The sequence below is a fragment of the Jaculus jaculus genome, chromosome 3 (assembly GCF_020740685.1).
Source record: "Jaculus jaculus isolate mJacJac1 chromosome 3, mJacJac1.mat.Y.cur, whole genome shotgun sequence".
Classification (NCBI taxonomy): Eukaryota; Metazoa; Chordata; class Mammalia; order Rodentia; family Dipodidae; genus Jaculus; species Jaculus jaculus.
In genome coordinates this window covers 104212042-104227011 of record NC_059104.1, presented here as the reverse complement: position 1 = coordinate 104227011, position 14970 = coordinate 104212042, and positions in this window count along the sequence as shown.

Genomic DNA, 14970 nt, shown 5'->3' with positions numbered 1-14970 from the left:
AGGCGTGCGCCACCACGCCGGGCTCAGTTGGGAGTTTTTTGATAACTGTTCGGATCTTCATGCTTGTTGTAGGTCTATTTAAGTGATTAATCTCATCTTGATTTAATTTAGGTAGGTCATATAAATCAAGGAAATCACCATTTCTTTCAGATTTTCATACTTTGTGGAGTATATGCTTTTATAGTATGTCCCTATGATTTTTTGAATTTCTCTGCCATCTGTTGTGATGTTACCTTTTCATCTCTAATTTTATTAATTTGTGTCTCTTCTCTCTTTCTTTTGGTCATATTTGCTAAGGTTTATCGGTCTTCTTTATCCTTTCAAAAAACCAACAGTTTTTTTTCATTAATTCTTTGGATTGTTTTTTTTTGTTTCTATTTCATTAATTTCTGCCCTAATCTTTATTATTTCTTTCCATCTACTGAGTTTTGGTTTGCTTTGTTCTTCTTTTTCCAAGGCTTTAAGGTAAAGCATTAGGTTGTTTACAATCCTAAACATATTTGTGACCTTAGTTGTAATAGCATTTGTTTGATGAAGTTGGGCGCCCCCATGTTAGGTGTATATATGTTTAGGATTGTAATATCCTCCTGTTGGAATGTGCCCTTAATCACTATAAAGTGACCTTCTTTATCTTTCTTGACTAACATTGGACTGAAGTCTACCTTGTCATATACTAGGATAGCAACCCCTGCTTGTTTTCTAGGCCCATTTGCTTGAAACACTGTTTTCCAACCTTTCACCCTAAGATAATGTCCATCCTTTGTGGAAAGGTGAGTTTCTTGGAGATAAAAAATTGTAGGATCCTGCTTTTCAACCTGGTCTGCAACCTATGTCTTTTGGTTGGGGCATTGAGGCCATTGATATTAAGTGATATTATTGAAAGGTGTGTATTTATGTTTGCCTTTTTTTTGTGGTTCCGGTTCTACCTTTGCTCTCTTGGGTTAATTAGTATTTGAGTATTGCTTGTTTTTACCAGGTTCCTTATATGTGTGCTTTTCCTTCTCTTCGGCATGGAGGATTCTTTCAAGTATTTTCTGTAGAACTGGTTTTGTCTTCAAATATTCCTTTAGCCTGCTTTTGTCATGGAATGTCCTTATTTCTCCATCTATTTGAATGGATAGCTTTGCAGGATAAAGTAACTTTGGTTGACAGTTTCTGTCTTGCAGAATTGGGAACACATCACTCCAAGCCCTTCTGGCTTTTAAAGTTTGTGTTGAGTAATCTGCTGTAATCCTGATGGGCTTGCCTTTGTAGGTAACTTGATTTTGCTCTCTAACTGCTTTCAATATTTTTTCTTTGTATTGTGTGTTTTGTAGTTTGATTATAATATGGCGAGGAGAGGTTTTTTCCAGGTTTTGTCTGGCTGGGGTTCTAAAGGCTTCCTGTATCTGCATTGGCACCTCTTTCCCAATTTGGGGGAAGTTTTCTTCTATGATTTTGTTGAGGACACCTACTATGCTGTTGGAGTGAAATTCTTCTCTTTCTACTATGCCCTGAGTTCTTATATTTGACCTTTTCATAGTGTCCAAAATATCTTGAAATTCCCATTCATACTTTTCTATTAGTTTGCCTTTCTCTTTGTTGGACTGTATTAGATCTGCTACCTGGTCTTCTAGCTTAGATATTCTGTCCTCTCCTTCATTCATTCTACTGGTGAGATTTTCTACAGAGTTTTTTATTTCATTGACTGTGTTCTTCATTGCTAGTAATTCTGACTGGTTTTTCTTTATTATTTATATTTCCTTATTTATGTCTTGTATTGCCTTCTTTATTTCATTAAATTTGTGCCCTGCATCTTCTTTGATTCCTTTGATTTCCTCTTTTTTTTTTTATTTGTTCTTTGACTTCTTTGAACATATTTACAATCATTCTTTTGAAATCTTTCTCAAGCATTTCCTCCAACTCGTTCTTACTGGAGGACATCTCTGATGCATTAATACTTTTTGGTGGATTTATATTGTCTTGATTTTAGGTGTTTCTTGTGTTATAATGTATATATTTTTGCATCATGGATTAGGTTAATGCTTGGATTTTCTAGTTTGCTGGGTATTCTTAGCTGTATCAATTGATCTTATGTTGTATATCTTCAGTGTAGGAGATTAAGATGTTAGGTGTGCCTCTTAACACTCTCAGAGTATCTAGAAAAGTGTTCCTAGGGGTTGAGTTTGCCTGCTATGGGAATATTCAAGTAGACTGAGTGAAACAAAATACAGGTAGATTCTAAAATTAACTAATGCTGTGTACATTCAATCAAAAACAGCACCAAGTATTTATGCAAGGGTAGGTGTTTTAACAACCAGATCCTCTATCAACAAAGAGGTTAAGATTTCTGGTCTGTTGAGGGTTCCACGTCAGCTTGTGACCAAGCGAGACCCTTCCCTATTGCAATACCAGTTACCTTTTTGGATGATTTTAGTCTCAGTCAAGTAGGGTGGCTGGGTCGCTGGACTGCTGTTCTGTTTTCTGGAGCTGGACATTGGCTTTTCCTGTGGGCCAAACTGAGCCTGGCAACTGTGGCCCTGCAGATGGGCACCCCCACTGCTGGAACCATCGCTGTTGCTGCCGCTGCTGCTGCTAGGGCGGCTGCTGCTGCTGCCACTGCTGGAGCCGCCACTGCTGGGTCCGCCGCTGCCGCTGTTGGGTCTGCCGCTGCTGGAGCCCTGCTGCTGGAACCGCTGCTGCCACTGCTGGAGCCACTGTTGCTCGTGCCAGTGCTGCTGCTGTTGCTGTCAGAGCCGGGGCACTGCTGCCGGTGCTGCTTAGGCCTGCCTGTGTGGGCTCTGGATGAGCTGCAACTCTCCTACTTCTCTGCGGCTGTTTTAATTTAATCTCATACACCTCTCTTTTTAGTAAAAGTGTGTATTTTTCTGTGTTTTCTTTGGCTTTTTCTCCCCTAGGCTGCTTTGGCATGGTTCCCGTGCCATCATCTTAACCGGAAGTCTCTCTTTCTTTTTTTTTTTTTAATTTTTTACTTATTTATTTGAGAGCGACAGACACAGAGAGAAAGACAGATAGAGGGAGAGAGAGAGAATGGGCGCGCCAGGGCTTCCAGCCTCTGCAAACGAACTCCAGACGCGTGCGCCCCCTTGTGCATCTGGCTAACGTGGGACCTGGGGAACCGAGCCTCAAACTGGGGTCCTTAGGCTTCACAGGCAAACGCTTAACCGCTAAGCCATCTCTCCAGCCCAGTCTCTCTTTCTTAAATAAATAAAATTTTAGTCAGGCAGGGTGGTGGATGCCTTTAATCCCAGTACTTGGGAGGCAGAGGTTGGAGGATCTCTGAGTTCAAGGCCAGCCTGAGACTACATATTGAATTCCAGGTTAGCCTGGACTAGAGTAAGGCCCTACCTTGAAAAACCAAAAAAAAAATATTTTTTAGGTATTTAATTTTTTTTTACTTTTAATGTTTTATTTATTTTGTTTTTTATTATATGTTTGTGCTTGGATTAAGGGCATGCACCACCATCCCCGTCTAAAAGTATTTAAATGTTTTTATCCACTAGGCACTGTTCTGGGTTTAGGATACAAGGCTGAAAAAGAAAACCAAAGCTTAGCATGGTGGCACATGCCTTTAATCCCAGCAGCAGAGGTAGGAGGATCTCAGTGAGTTCAAGGCCACCTTGAGATTACATAGTAAATCCAGGTTGGCCTGAGCTAGAGTGAAACTCTACCTCAAAAAAAAAACAAAAAAATAAAGAAAGAAAGAAAACCAAGAGCTCATAGGCTCCATAGAGAAGCTTTAAAACTAAAGAAACTTCTAGTAATGGCTTCATTTCTCAACTGATTCCTTTAAAACTAAAAAAAGTGAATGTATATTAACTAATGATAGACACTGGATTTTTTCCCACTTGACATTTATTTTGTATACACTTAAAAATGAATACAAGGAGACAGGCATGGTGGTGCCAACTTTAATACCAGGAGGAAGAAGTAGGAGAATTGCTATGCATTCAGAAACCAGCCTAAGATTACACAGGGAATTTCAGGTCAGCCTGGGCTACAGTAACCCCCTACCAGGGGAGATGTCTCCATAGTTAAAGGCACTCGCTTGAAAAGCCTGTTGGCACTAGTTCAGTTCCCCAAGCATCCATGTAAAACCAGAGAGGTGTTGATTTGCAGTGACAAGAGACTGGTATGTGTGCACATGCACAAAGACAAACACACATACAAATAAATAAATTTTAAAATACAGAGGTGCCGGGGAACGGTGGTGCGTGCCTTTGGTCCCAGCACTCGGGAGGCAGAGGTAGTAGGATCACCGTGAGTTCGCAGCCACCCTGAGACTACATAGTGAATTCCAAGACAACCTGGGCTAGAATGAGAGACTAAGACTCTAATTCGAAAAAAACAAAAGAATACAAGGGATGGAGAGAAGGCTCAGTATAGATGAAAGTGATTGCTGCTCAAGCCTGAGTTGGGTTCCTAAACCCCACATAAGAAAAAGCTGGGTGTGGTGTGGAGGAGGCCAAGGTAAGAGGATCGCTGACTTTGAGGCCCACCTGAAACTACATAGTGAATTCTAGGTCAGCCCTGGCTAGAGCAAAACCCTGCCTGGGGGGTGGGGGGGGGGAAGCTGGAAGCCTTGGTGGCCTTTAGTAGTCCCAGTACACTGATGGTCAGATGGGAGGTGGAGATAGGAGAATTTCCCCATAACCATGGAAACTTAGTAACTTTCTGTAAGTACAGCAGTGAACAACATCAAGAATGAGAGCTGGGCATGGTGGCGCATGCCTTTAGTCCCGACACTCAGGAGGCAAAGGTAGGAGGAGGATTACTCTTAGTTTCAGGTCAGCCTAGGACTTCAGAGCAAGTTCCAGGTCAGTTTCGCTACAGTGAGATCCTATGAAGGACAGAGAAAAAAAAAAAAAAAAAAAGGATAGCAATCTTGCCTCAAATGAGATGGAAGGTGAGGACTGACACCCAAAAGTTGTTTTCTGACCTTCACATGGGTGTGGTGGCATGCATATGTGCATGTGTGTGCACACACACAAACACATTTGGCAGTTTACAGACTAGTTCTTTAAGAGCATGGTTTGAACTGACTCTCTAATGGTTAACTAGATAAATGTAAGGATCTGACCCTTGAACTTAAAGCCTTTGTCATCCTCTGACCCCCAGGTCAACCAGTGAGCCCAGTTTAATGGGGTGCTAAGGGTCCAGGAAAGACCTTGAACCCCAAACCCTAGGTTTGTTTCTAATTTTAGTCAAACAATTGAATAAAAAAAAGAACACTGAGAAGGATAATTATTAAATTATTATATTTATTGAGGGAGGTAGAGCCAAGGAAAGGCACCTATGTGGCTAGTGATCCCACATGGAGGGCCTAGGTGGAAAAGAAAAAAGAGAAGCAAAGAGAGAGAGAACGCACGCCTACCCTCCCCTTGCAAATGTATTTGTAACCTTTTGGGCTGTCTTTTGGCCCAGGTGAACCAGAGGGTCAGTTGATGGGTTAGGGCTAGAGGCTGTCCAGAAGAGATTAGTTCTGGCACTGAGTTCCAAGGATTAACTTGACCAACCACAATGTTTATTTAAATCCTATGAAAGACCTCCCTCCCAGGAGGGATCCTGACTATTTGTGGAAAAATAGTTCTTTGGAAAACTTTCCTGCCCTTTTTACCTTCAGGGGTCCAGTCACCCTAACTCTACCTGTCCCCCCTTCACAATCTAGTCAGCTCTGTTTTCTCCTCAACATGCAGAATATCCCATTGGTTATTAATCCTGGCTAAATGATGGATTTCTCAGAAAGCATGACCATTTATCTGCTTTGCTTATACTTATGTCTTAATTTACATAAGAGATAGCCTTACCTGGGTGTGGTGTGGTGTATGCCTATAATCCCAGCAGTTGGAAGACAGAGGTAGGAGAACCATGAGTTTGAAGCCAATCTGAGCTATGTAGTGAGACCCTATTTCAAGAAACCAAACAAAAAGAAGCAAGCTTTTTCTGGTCTGCTTTATAATTTTGCTTCCTAGTGGAAATGGATTCTGGTGGTGTTAAGTGCCTTGGGCAATAAATATTTTAAACCAGGAAGTGAATCAGTAGGGCCCATAAAATTTATGAGCCAATATTAGTGGAAAGGGTGATACACAGCTTTTTCATCAGGTCATTTCTCCTGAAATTGAGTGGAAATCACCCCACCCATTGCTCAATTTGGCAGCTGTAGAAAATTAATGAAGGCAGAACTCTGATTCTAATCCAGTTGCAGCTATTAAGTCATCAAGGATTTATTTTATTCTGTTTTTTTTCTTTCTTTCTTTCTTTCTTGAGACAGGCTATCACATGTCCCAGGCCTGTCTCAAACTCTCATTGTAGTGAAGGATGATAACCCTGGAACGTCTGGTCCCCCTGCTTTCACCTCCAGGGGCCTGGGATATGGGTGTGTGCCACTATGCCATTTTATGGCTTGCTGGGGAATCAAACCCAGAGCTTCACGAGTGTTAGGTAAGCACTCTTTCAACTGAGCTACAGCCTCAGCTCTCAATTCTGTTTGGACTTTCCTCTATGTTTTAAATGAGCATGAGTACTTAGGAGTATAAAAATATCCAATTAAAAAAGAAAAATATGGGCTGGCGGGATAGTTTAGCTGTTAAGGCATTTTCCTGCAAAGCCAAGGGCCCAGGTTCGATTCCCCAGGACCCACATTAGCCAGATGCACGAGGGGGCACATGCGTCTGGAGTTTGTTTTCGGTGGCTGGAGGCCTGGTGTGCCCATTCTCTCTCTTTCCCTCTTTCTCTGTCAAATAAATAAAATATTAAAAAGAAGGAAAGAAAGAAAAATACACTGGTGCTACAGAGATGGCTCAGTGGATAAAAAGCTCGCTACTGAAGCTGGAGAGTACATAGGTTTGATTCCCAGACCCCATGTAGAAAGCTGGAAGCCGTGGAGTGCTTCTGTAATCTCAGCATACTAACACTGGCTATAGGGTGTGAGGTGGAGACCTGAGATTTTCCAGTGTTATGGTGAGGATGCCCAGGGAAGGCCACACAGACACCAAGTAGTAGGGAAGGAATCTTTATTAGCTTTTATTAGGATTCAGGAGCCTGAATGCAGTGTCAGGCTGTACTTCAGGGCTCCTTTTATAGGAGAAATCCATACGATTGCACATCTTAGTTTTACAGTTCAGAAGTTTAGTAATCGTAATCTTACAAATCCAAGAGTTAATTTCACTTGATTTCAGAAAAAAACAGAAACTTTTCCGGATTCTTTCTCCCTGCATTTTCCTCTCCTGCAACTGCGAGCAAGCAGCAGTTAATATAGAAGCTAAAGACTACATTTAGCAATAGTGGGAAAAATGTTTTGTGGTTCCCATTGTGTTAAAAGCAAGCCAAGCATAAAGTCCAAGTGCAGGTGAGACCATATCCTAAGGTACCAGCAAAGCTGAACTTCCTTGTATAAGTTCACAATATAGAATCACTTATGTCCCTCTCCAGGTTAGGCCGTTGTCACACTGAGAAGCTCAGAAGTTTCTGATAAGTGCAACAATGAATAGCAGAGTGAGCTTCTACACCAAGAAACCATGCCTTGAGTGAGGTGGACAGGTGAGGAACAACCCAAAAGCTGTCCTCTGACTTCCATCCAGATGCAGTGTGCCACACTCACCCACAGGTGCATGTGCACACACCAAGATAAAAAACTTAAAACGGGCCGGGCGTGGTGGTGCACGCCTTTAATCCCAGCACTTGGGAGGCAGAGGTAGGAAGATTGCCGTGAGTTCGAGGCCACCCTGAGACTCCATAGTGAATTCCAGGTCAGCCTGGGCTGGAGTAAGACCCTACCTCGAAAAAGCCAAAAACAAACAAACAAACAAAACTTAAAATGGGTAGTCATGAGCCCTAGGGGTGTAACATCTACTGCTATCTGGCTAAATGTATATACTATGCTTATCAAAATGCCCAGTAAGCACTTCTCTTAGCGTTCATCCCCTTATATTAATGCTACTCTCACTTTTGGTAGAGAACCTTCTCTTTTCAGATGGCAGTGACCTTGGGATGACTCAGAAGGCACCATGGTGCTGGAAAGAAGTGACAGGAGTACTCAGCACTGCAATATCTCTATCACACCTTCCAAGGCTCAGGGTCTGTTGCAGAAGAGGTGGTGGAAAGAATGTAAGAGCCAAAGGAAGGGTAGGAGGACTCCTTAGAACATGCTCTCCCCAAATACAAAATGGCCTGGATATCCATGACCTCATAGTGCCTGACACTACCTACACAAGACCATCATAATAGGAAAAGATCATGACATCAAAATAAAAGAGAGATTGATTAAGAGGGGGAGGGGATCTGATGAAGAATGGGAAAGTGGGGGGAGGGAGGGTATTACCATGGGATATGTGTATACATATTTTTTTGGTTTTCTTTTGAGGTAGGGTCTCACTCTAGACCAGGCTGACCTGGAATTTACTATGGAGTCTCAGGGTGGCCTTGAACTCACAGCGATCCTCCTACCTCTGCCTCCCAAGTGCTGGGATTAGAGACATGCGCCACCACACCTGGCTCCATGCGATATTTTTTACAATCATGGAAAATGTTAATAAAATTTGAGAAAAAAATAAATAAATAAAATTGAGGGGCAGGAGGGATGGCTTATTGGTTAAGATGCATGCCTGCAAAGCCTAAGAACCCAGGTTTGGCTCTCCAGGTCCCATGTAAACCATATACACAAGGTGGTACATGTGCCTGGAGTTCATTTGCAGTGGCTAGAGGCCCTGGCATGCCCATTCTCACTCAACCTCTCTTTCTCTTCCTCTATCTCTAAGAAATAAATAAAAAATAAAAAGTCTTTAAAGGCATGTGCCAGCATGCCCAGCTCTTTAAAAAAAAAAAAAGATTCATGGAATTTGTTAATATAAAAAATTTGAAAAGAAAAAAAAGAGAGAGAGATTTATTTAGGTCTTCCATTTAAGTTGGTGGCATAGGAGAAAAAGCCAAAAAGAAAAAGAAAAAAACAGCAAAATATATTCTTCTACTAAAAAGTGAGGTATCTAGAGACCACAGAAGCAGACAAAAGTGGTTCCAGCAGTGATGGCACTAGGTCCATGTGGCCACAGCTACAAGGCTCTGCCTGAGCCACAGAAAAAGCTGGATGAGGGAATTCTCCACTCACACCTGAGCTCCTTGCAAACTTAAGAAACATGAAGGGGGGACAGCAGGGACCAACAGAGCGGCTCATGAGGAAGAGAATCGCAAGGACCACCAGGAGAACTTCAGCCACCATCCACAGCCTCCCCTCCCCCACCACCAGTGCAAGTCCCAGCAAGCACCAGAGTCCTGGGGAAGGGAGCTCACCTACGCAGCACCCCGCACAGGCAATCAGAACAGCGACCCAGTGATCCAGCCAGGCTACCTGAGCCCACAGCACAGCAAAGAGGGACCCAAATGGGTGTGCGGCATAATTGAGACCAATGCCATCCCAAAAGGTAACTGATGTTACACCAGGTCAGTACCCACCATATAAGCATGGTATATAGGCTTGAATCAGAAGTGCTAATTGCACCTTCCATGTCAGAATAAATTATATGTCAAATCTGATGGATGGTCCATTTGCCATTCTTAAATAAGCTATATTTTGGGCTTGACATTTGTTGCTTCCTGATTTATAGTGCCTTTGTTTCCTCTTCTGTTGTTCATTAGGGAAGGGTCTCACTTGGTCACAAGCTGTCTTGGAACCCTCTATACACCAGAAATCTTAGCCTCCCAGTTGACAGGATTAAGGGTGTGGAGCAACACACATCCTTAGCGACTGTGATTTTGTTAGAGGATCTGGTTGTCATAATACCTATTCTTGCATAAATACTCAATGCTGTTTTTCATTAAATGTGTATATTGTTCAGTTAAATTTTAGAATCTGCCTGTATTTTGTTCCACTCAGCCTACTTGAATACTCTCACAGCAGGCAAACCCAACACCAAGGGTCACTTTTGTAGTTACTCTGAGAGTCTTAAGAGCCACACCTAGCACCTTAAGCTCCTACCCTGAAGATATAGAACATCAAATTGATTGATACATCTAATAATACTGCAGATAATTAGAAAACCCAAGCATTAAATTAATCCAAGATGTGAAAATCTCTACATTATAATACAAGAAAGAAAAAAAATCAAAACAATATAAAACCACCAAAAAGTATTAATACATCAGCAATGACTTCCAGTGATACTGATTTAGAGGAAATGCCTGAGAAAGATTTCAAAAGAATGATTATAAATATGCTCACTACCTACACAAGACCAACATAATAGAAGGAAAATATCATGACATCAAAATAAAAGAGACTGATTGAGAGCAGGAGAGGATATAATAGAGAGTGGAGTTTCAAAAGGAAAAGTGGGGGGGGGGGGAATTACCATGGGATATTGTTTACAATCATGGAAGTTGCCAATAAAAAACAAATAAGTCAGGCATGGTGGGCCCTTAATCCCAGCACTTGGGAGGCAGAGGTAGGAGGATCACCATGAGTTCGTGGCCAACCTGAGACTACATAGTGAATTCCAGGTAAGCCTGAGCTAGAGTAAGATCTACCTCACAAAACAATAATAATAATAATAATAATAATAATAATAATAATAAATATGTTAAAATAAATGAAAGAAGAAATCAAAGAAGACCCAGGAAACCAATTTAATGAAATAAGCAGGTTAATACAAGCATAAATAAGGAAATAGAAATAATAAAGAAAAAATATAGTCAGAAATATTAGCAATGAAGAACACAGCCAATGAAATTAAATTAAAAAAAAAACAAACTGTAGAAAATCTCACCAATAGAATGGATGAAGGAGAGAACAGAATATCTAAAGTAGAAGACAAGGTGGCAGGTTTAACAAAAGTCCAACCCAGAGAAAGACAAACTAATGGGAAGATATGAATGGGAATTTCAAGATATTCAGGACATGATGAAAAGATCAAATATAAGAATTCAGGGTATAGTAGAAGAAGAATTTCACTCCAAAGGCATAGTAGGCATTTTCAACAAAATCACAGAAGGAAACTTCCCCCAAATTGGGAAAGAAGTGCCAATGCAGATACAGGAATCCTTAGAACACAAACCAGACAAAACCTGGAAAGAACCTCTCCTTGCCATGTTATAATTAAGCTACCAAACATACAAACCAAGAAAAAATATTGAAAGCAGTTAGAGAAAGAAAGCAAGTCACTGACAGAAAGCTGGGAGAAGCCATTCTACATGTAGTTCAATGGGAGAAAAGATACCACCATTGAAGATACTCAACAGTGGACACTGCAAGCCTTATAATTGACCAGCCAGGCCAAATGAGCCAATGGGTGCAATAGTGGCACGTCTGTCATGGTGGAAACCAATTGCCCTCCAATTGGACTGGAGGCCCTCTCCATGAGAGGGAATACATCCCTGATACTGAAAACCTAAAACAGGAGTAGTCATGAGCCCTAGGAGTGTAACACCTGATGTCTGGAAAAATGTATATACTATGCTTATCAAACTGTCCAGTAAGCACTTCAGTTAATATTTATACCCTTATATTAATGCTACTCTCACTTTGGGTAGAGAAGCTTCTCTTTTCAGATGGCAGTGACCTTGGGATGACTCAGAAGGTAGCATAGTGCTGGAAAGAAGTGACTGGAGTACTGAGTAACATCTCGACCACACCTTCCAAGGCTCAGGGTATAATGTGGAAGAGGTGGCAGAAAGAATGTAAGAGCCAAAGGAAGAGTAGGACTCCTTACAACGTGCTCCCTCCAGACATAAAATGGCCTGGTTGTGTCTGACACTGCCTACACAAGACCACCGCAAGAGGAGGAAAAGATCATGACATCAAAATAAAAGAGAGACTGATTGAGATGGTTTAATATGGGTACTGGGGAATTTAACCCTAGTCATTAGGCTCTGCAGGCAAGCACCTTAACCACTAAGGAATCTCTCTAGCCCTCTCCTTTTCTTTTCTTTGTTTCTTATTTTTTTTAGTTTCTTTTATTAACAACTTCCATGATTATAAACAATATCCCATGGTAATACCCTCCCTCCCCCACTTTCCTCTTTGAAACTTCATTTTCCATCATATCCCCTCCCCCTCTCAATCAGTCTTGCTTTTATTTTGATATAATAATCTTTTCCTCCTATTATGATGGTCTTGTGTAGGTAATGTCAGGCACTGTGAGGTCATGGATATCCAGGCTATTTTGTGTCTGGAGGAACAAGTTGTAAGTCCTACCCTTCCTTTGTCTCTTACATTCTTTCCACCACCTCTTCCGCAATGGACCCTGATGTTGGAAGGTGTGATAGAGATATTGCAGTGCTGAGCACTCCTGTCACTTCTTCCCAGCACCATGGTGCCTTCTGAGTCATCCCAAGGTTACTGTCATCTGAAAAGAGAAGGTTCTCTACCAAAAGTGAGAGTAACATTTATAGGTATGAACATTAAGAGAAGTGCTTACTGGGCACTTTGATAAGCATAGTATATACATTTATCAGATAGAGCAGATGTTACAACTCTAGAGCTCATGACTACCCCTGTTTTAAATTTTCAGTATCAGGGATATATTCCCTTCCATGGAGTGGGCCTCTAGTCCAGTTAGAGGGCAGTTGGTTTTTTACCATGACAGACTTGTCACTATTGCACCCGTTGGCTTATTTGGCCTGGCTGGCCAAATATAAGGCTTGTAGTGTCTGCTGTTGAGTATCTTCACTGGTGTTTTCCCTCTCTCCCATTGAACTTCATTCCGAATGGCTTGTTGCAGCTTTCTGTCAGCTGGTCTACATGGAGGAGGTGTTTTTTATTTTTTATTTTTCAGTTTTTTGAGGTTGCGTCTCACTCTAGCCCAGGCTCTAACCTTGAATTCATTATGATGTATCAGGATGGCCTTAAACTTATGGCAAGTTTGCTACTTCTGCCTCCCAAGTGCTGGGATTAAAGCATGCCTTTTTTTTTTGAGGTAGGGTCTTACTCTAGCCAAAGCTGGCTTAGATAGTCTCAGGCTGGCCTCGCCCTCATTTGTTTCTTTTTCATAGTGTCTCATTATAGCCTAGGCTAATGATTATAATATGGCGAGGAGAAGTTCTTTCCAGGTTTTGTCTGGCTGGGGTTCTAAAGGCTTCCTGTATCTGTATTGGCACCTCTTTCCCAATTTGGGGGAAATTTTCTTCTATGATTTTGTTGAACACACCTACTATGCCTTTGGATTGGAATTCTTCTCCTTCTACTATGCCCTGAATTCTAATATTTGATCTTTTCATAGTGTCTCGAATATCTTGAAATTCCCACTCATACTTTTCTATAAGTTTGTCTTTCTCTTTGTTGGCCTGTAGTAGATCTGCCACCTGGTCTTCTAGCTTAGATATTCCGTCCTCTCCTTCATCCATTCTACTGGTGAGATTTTCTACAGTTTTTTATTTCATTAACTGTGTTCTTCATTGCTAGTAATTCTGACTGGTTTTTCTTTATTATTTCTATTTCCTTATTTATGTCTTGTATTGCCTTCTTTATTTCATGAAATTGGTGTCCTGCATCTTCTTTGATTCCTTTGATTTCCTCTTTAAGTTCCTCTTTGACTCCTTTGATTTGTTCTCTGACTTCTTTGAACATACTTACAATCATTCTTTTGAAATCTTTTTCAGGCATTTCCTCTAACTTGTTCTCACTGGAGGTAATTTCTGATGCATTAATACTTTTAGGTGGATTTATATCGTCTTGCTTTTTAGTGTTTCTTGTGTTATAATGTATATATTTTTGCATCTTGGATTAAGTTAATGCTTGGATTTTCTAGCTAGCTGGGTATTCTTAGCTGTATCAATTGATTTGATGTAATATATTTTCAGGGTAGGAGCTTAAGGTGTTAGATGTGGCTCTTAAGACTCTGAGAGTATCTACAAAGGTGCTCCTAGGGGTTGAGTTTCCCTGCTATGGGAGTATTCAAGTAGACTGGGTGGAATAAAATACAGGTAGATTCTAAAAGTTAACTAAACACTGTACCCATTCAGTCAAAAACAGCCCCAAGTATGTATGCCAGAGTAGTTATTATAACAACCAGATCCTCTGTTAACACAGAGGTTAAGATTTCTGGTCTGTTGAGGGATCCCAGTCAGCTTGTGACGAAGTGAGACCCTTCCCTGGTGCAAATCCAGTTACCTTGGATGATTTCGGTCTCAGTCAAGTTGCTGCCTAGGTCGTCAGGCTGCTGTTCTGATTTCTGGAGCTGGGCACTGGCTTTTCCTGTGGGGCAAACCAAGCCTGGCAAGTGTGGCCCTGCAGATCAGCACCCCCGCTGCTGGAACTGCTGCTGCTTCTGGGTCTGCTGTTGTTGCCGCTCCTGGGTCCGCCGCTGCTGACGCTCCTGGGTCTGTTGCTGCTGGCACTGCTGGTACTGGTTCCGGAGCTGCTGATGTTGCTGCTGAACTCTGCTCCTGCTTGGGTCCCGCTGTCGGCTCAAGTTGGCGTGGCCGGGTCCCGGGACGCTGCTCTGTTCGCTGGAGCTGGGCTCAGGCGGTGGGGGAGGGGAGGGAGCCGCAGCTGCTCTGGTTCTCTCACTGCTCCATGTGTTCTTCTACCTCGCGCTCTGCTCCTCCGCTGCTCACTGCCGCCCTCCCCTCACGTTTCCCAGGGAGATGATGGTAGATACTGAGGAGACTCCAACATCATCAAAGCAGAAATTCAGAGAATGTAGACAGCTTAACACTGAAGAGACTTAGAACATGCCCATCAAAGCTCAGGGAACATTGCAGGGCTGGGAAGGAGTATCCTGAGGCACTGCCTTCCTGTCACTGAGACTGGTGCATCATCCTCACTAAGTTTTTTTTCAAGGTAGGGACTTGCTTTAGCCTAGGGTGACTTAGAATTCACTGTGTAGTCTCAGGCTGGCCCTGAACTCATCATCCTACCTCTGCTTACCAAGTTCAGGGACTAAAGGCATGTGCCACCATGCCAAGGCTTCCCTCACTGTTTCTTAATTCTTTTTTTTTTTTTTTTTTTTTTGATTTTCGAGGTAGGGTTTTACTCTAGCC